Source organism: Hyalella azteca, unplaced genomic scaffold, assembly GCF_000764305.2.
Source record: "Hyalella azteca isolate HAZT.00-mixed unplaced genomic scaffold, Hazt_2.0.2 contig12079, whole genome shotgun sequence".
Taxonomy (NCBI): Eukaryota; Metazoa; Arthropoda; class Malacostraca; order Amphipoda; family Hyalellidae; genus Hyalella; species Hyalella azteca.
Genome location: NW_025942047.1, coordinates 31,087 through 37,202, shown reverse-complemented (window position 1 = coordinate 37,202; position 6,116 = coordinate 31,087).

The window sequence follows — 6,116 nt, the reverse complement described above, 5'->3', positions numbered from 1 at the left end:
TGCACTCATTCCACGAGTTATTATTTTTTTGCACCGTTGAGAAGAATCGGTTTATTAGCGATGACTTGGGTTAAACAGGGTTAAGTTGTAGTTGGGTGCATTGGTTAATTTAGTCGGCATTCGCTAAATGTTTTCTTTTTGTACACTTTTTTTTCATCTAGATGCTTTCATCGTCAATTAAAGTACGACGCTCAAAATTGAATGACCCGAAGTAAAACGTACAAGACTGGAGAATAAGAGTCGTTCACCAAGTACAAATGAAAGTATTGCTCATTGTTCATATTCTCGAATTATAATTTGTAATAACGTATATTCCTAAATACTCAAATATTTGGCGATGAACAAGTAGCATAGTTTCGGCATCTGCATAGTAGGAGACGCGATGTGATATCTATTGCGCTATCTATTTAATAGGCTACCTTATCTATTTCTTATCATTGGCGATTAGCGAAATGCGGAATCCTGGACGCACGTTTTCTTTTTACACGCATTATTGAAGTTCCTTCACAACGATTAGGAATTTGATACTATCTAGTGCGAACTAGTAGGGTTATTTTATTCAAGAACTTTTACTGAAGTCGGGTATTTTTTAGGACAGCTCACACAGTATTTGTATGAACTCTGGTATTGAAGCTCGTTTGTCCTGAACATCCAAGGTTAAGGTTCTTATTTGCATCTCGTACGTTCAATAAAACTTTTTTTTCTGTTTTGCATGCATAAACAGTTTATGTTATCGTATTTTTTAGTGTAGACATGTCATTAGATCAAGGTTGTGTCAAGATAGCGCTTGCGTGGATTATTTGGTAAAATAAAGTTAAACAGCTTGATGAGGAAGGTGAAACTTCTTGAAGGTTTAAAATTAGACCAAATTTATACGATCTATAACTATAAGTTATAGTTATAGACCCTATAGTCCTGCTATATATATACATCGTTCATTCCAAGTGGATTTAAAAACCTTTAAGTTTACGCCATATTGAGGCACTTTCAACGTGCTATAGTGATAGCAATTTAATTTGCAGGTACAAAAATTATCAATACATAGCTGATGCGCTGCCAAACCTTTGTTCGGCTTCCACTGCTGATATAGTAAATACAATTATTCTCCAGTAAGATTAAGATTTAAATAGACATTAAGATATACTAAATACAATTTTACTCCATTACGATTAAGTTTTAAATATACATTAAGATATACTAAGTATAATTATACTCCAGTAAGATTAAAATTTAAATATACATTAAGATGTACTAAATATAATTATACTCCAGTAAGGTTAAAATTTAAATATACATTAAGATATACTAAATATAATTATACTCCAGTAAGATTAAAATTTAAATATACATCAAGATATACTAAATACAATTATACTCCAGTAAGATTAAGTTTTAGATATACATTAAGATATACTAAATACAATTATACTCCAGTAAGATTGAGATATAAATACATCACAATGAACCTCATATGTCTGTTCACATAATGTTCTCGATCTGGAGGAGGGGGAGGCAGCCAGAATAGGTGCATGCATGCTTCATTGTAATAAAGACGAATTATAATTATTGGTGGAATAAGAGTTTTTACAAGACGCGTGGCCATAGGCAGACTGTAATAAAGCATCTGTGCGGCATATATAGTTTTGTTCAGAAAATGGTTACCTAAGCTCTTTTTATCGGTGGGCGAAGCCTTACATAAAAATTAAAATAAATGTGATAGGTATAAAAAAATACAACAAAATTGTGTTTAATAGCTCTAGTGAAAACTATGCTACTTAAAACGTTTGTTGCGCGTGTTTGGCTGTCATGATCGTTACTGTCATCCGAGATGATTCGGCGTTGCTACGATGAATGAATTCTATAATTATGTTGTTTATTCGAGCATTTAATTTTCCGTTTATTTATATTTTGTAGCAGCTAAAAGTTTGAACAATCCATAATTCAAACCCGTCGAGTGCTTGCAAACGGTTTTACATCAACTGGTAGTGTTCTGGCAATATGTATTTTAGAGACCGAAACTTCAGATGTCCAGGAAATTACCGACAAGAAACGCACAGTCACGCTCGCCGTATTCGAGTGAAAGCTTCCAGCAACTCTTGAAAGTGTGGGGACTTCCAATCTGAGATCAATAGTTCGAATAAATATAACGTTTCCCGCGCGTTACCATAAAGGTCTTTTAGTGTCGTATTGACAAATATTGACGAAATGACTTGGGCTCCACGAGAAGTGCGGTAGCGAAAGCTGTAATGCCGTCGTACGTGAATACATCATACAAACTCATATGGGCAAACACTTTAATCAACGGTGAAAAAACACCTAAAGGAATTTTAGAGCCTTTCAGAATGTATATTGAAGCATATAATTAATTTAGTACTTGTAAATAAAACATTCATCAATAGTTATCTTAAATAAAAATAGGTACTAAAATAGATAATGAAAAGGAAGCGCAAAAAAGTTCACGATAACATCACGGCTCATTTCATGACTTCAGTAGCAAGTTATTTTCAACGAACACCTCAACCCTGGCAAATATCATCAATAATTCACACGAGAAAAATATCATCATTCGAAGCAGATTTTGTCTTCAAGTGCCCGCTTGCACAAGAAGCTGCAAGCATTCCTGTACTGGAAGCAAGTTCAAATGTCAGCGTGGCATTTGCTGGAAAGCTGAGTCACTTAAATCTATCGATGTTTGGCGGCCTAACAGCCCTGCATTCCACTTCTATCGCCCGTTAAACTCCCAATGGCTGTGAGAACAGCATTACCACAAGTGGTTCGCTACACGTGCGTTGTACAAAATTCCTTCTCTTAAGAAAAGACAGAAAAAGTGGCACCCAAAGCTCCCAAAGGAGACAGAAAAAAAGAACAAATAAAAACGGGGTGAAACGAAGCACGTATGGGGATTTACCGGGTGATTTCCACTCCAAAAACGTGCAGGCAATTCTATCTCCTGACTCCTGAGACCTTAACGTCGGCTGGAAAAATCAATAGACGGCAAATCCGCGTTGAATAATTATATATATAGACTTAAAGAGACGCTCAAGTTGCATGTTAATCGAAGATCAAATGAAGTCGAGACATGTAGGATTCCGAAATACTTGCCGAGGAAGACTGGTAAATTACAGAATCGTTCTTAAAGTAAAAACTTAAAAGCAAAGAAAACTCCACAAAAATTCATACTATCTTTAAAGAAAACGTTGCGGAGTCCAGCTCCATCGTCAGTTTGAAAATTCACGAACAGTGATAAATAAATCAGTAATTAGTGCATTCAAGATAACAACCTAAAACCTAAGCGTTCTTTAAGTCTGTCGAAATACATTTACGACACTTAAAGCGTTATTGGAAGCAATGCATACTTTATAATTAGATAACTTAATGCTACGCGAAGAACCGTATGTTATCTGAAGTCATCCAGAAAAGTATTTTATTCTTTCGGTTCCTTTGAGTATACAACACAATTGAGCAATTAAAATAGTACGTCGCCTCTCAAATTTTATCTATTGTATTTGCTACTATTCAGTTAGCAACAAATGTGCGATTTCTTCAATATCATTATCAAGAAAGGATCAATTGCTTCATATGGCAATCATTTGATTGTCTGTGGCTAAATTCTCCGCAATTTCATCACAAGCATTTAGCCGCGGCACAACAAACATCCGCCGTCGAAAGGAAACAGCCTAACACCAGACGTGTGGGAAATTTAAACACAGTCCTGAATGAGATAAGCGTCAACTTTTCACCGGCAAGTGATCATGATTTGCAACTTAATCTGATCTACGTCCACCTGGTCTGAGTTTCAAGCTTCGATACCAACGCGTTGCCGTTTAAGAACAGACAAAATAAAGCTATGGAGAAATATATGTCGACTAGAAGCGCCTTGAACAATATCGAACCCGGTGGAAGTCTAGTAGCTATTTCAAACTATCGTCAGTTTGGAAAAGATCCGGTCAAATGACACGATTTTAGATCTTCTGTGGACAAGTCACGATAAGTACAGGAATCGGCGACAGGCCACATCAGGCCTACTGTTCAGCGCCGACATCACTATGTGTTGATGATATGACTCCGTCCATCATAAATAATCTTATTATCGTACCATTCATACCATCACACCTTACGACGCTCGAAAATTAAAATAAGAGCATCGGAAAACAAGAAATGGGTCACCAAACGCCTGAATGCACGCTGTTTCACTTTTCTTAACCATGTGTAAGAAAGCATGCCTCCTTAAGTAGTAATATAATAAACTGATATTATTGCAGTGCGATGAGTAGTAGAAGGAAGTACACGTAATCTAATTTAATATTTACTATATTATACAATCTAACATACATAATAGTTCAATCATAATAACGGTAAATTCAATAGTTGTGATTTGTTGCTTCACATGCAAAACTGTAAAATTTAAAAGTTTTAGAATTGAAGAAAATTTCGTCAAATGACACCTTAAAAGTCACTTCTCATTTGTACGTCTGGCCGTGGCCGTGATAACCTTCTATCTCTTCTCTACAACTCTTTGGGGTACAAGCAAATAAAGTTGTTCCTTTCACCAAATTAACATATTCCTACCTACGTTGCAGCATTGAACTTGCTGCTACTATCGCAGGATGAGAACAGGTGGAAGATTCCCAAGGTTATCCACAGGCGCATACAATCACAAGATTATGAGTGATTAGGGCAAAGAACAAAGCGTACGGTATACGTTGTACACGAGGACATTTCAAGAAACAAATTTACTCTGCCTGAATTGCACCTGAAGAAAAATGGTTGAGACAGTCAGGACCAGAGAAAGAAAGCATGATTATCATTGTGAAGATTTATATAACCAAGACATCACTTGAAGTTATAAGTGGTCCACTGGTCCTTACTAAGGTCTCCATCAGCCCGCTTCTCGACTAAGGTCCTCCCGTGTATGATTGCGATAGTAATCATGCAACGCCTCCATTGTCTATCGTCATGCGTGAGCTGTGCTGAATTACTGGTCCTATCAAGGCTATCATAGTAGGCTAATTGAATACCTACCAAGTTACCAACAGCCATTCCTTATTTGCTTGCAGGCACATTAATACTAGTTCTGGTAGTTGTGCTAAACTTTCAAACGACAATCCTAGTATTTTCATTGTTTACAGTGAATTATCGCTAATGAAAGCAACTTCAACAACTTCACTGATAAATTAGTCTCCATTCTTCAGGTTCCCCTCCTAAAGGAACCAATAACGTATAACGTATACAATGGATTGAATAAGAAGTTTCTAATACTTAGGTAGGATATCAAAAAGCTTAGTCATTTATGTGCAAATGAATTTTTGAAACGCATTACAATGTTTTTAAAAATGATAGGCTACGTGTCGCATCAGGTACACTGCTGACTTGGAGCCATGTATACTGCTACTCGATTACGCTAGACACATCCCTAGAATACTTAAATGACTCGAATGTAATTTTGCGTTTGATGAAATCATGAAAGTAACTGAACAGAGCCACTGCGGATCAATCGTCAGTACTCAGTAGGCCTACAATAAATATAGGTCCAAAATTGAGCTTCTACTGTTTATTAGTAAAAATGAAATAAATAACAGTTAAATCTTTATCTAAAATAAAGTTGAATTTAATAGTTTTTACCTCTTTTGTGTCCGACTTCTTTACTATATTGTCAGCGATCTTCTCAAGAGTTCGCATGGTGTCGGCACAGCAGCGATCGTCACAACCTCCACACTCGGAAGGTAACAGAGCACTGCCAGAAATGTAGTGATCTGCTAACTCGTGACGTTTGTCTAGCGGGCGTTGCCAGATGAACGTGGGCATTAGCGACATAGCACACAACGTTTATACTATAGCAACCATCAAGATCGGCACAAATTGCTGTTGAATTCAATTATTGATTTTATAGTAATCAATTGCTTTATTGTTAGAAATAACGATTTTCATAAACGACATTTTTTCCATTTTCGCTAAGATTATTTCACGGAGTGAGTAACAAATAAATCCATTCAGCACGGAACGATTGATTTCGGATGGCATAGATTTTACATGTAGTTTTTGATGCCATTTCCAAAAACCAATTAAGAAAATTTATAGAAAACATAAATCAATATAAGATTTTTTTACTTTGTACG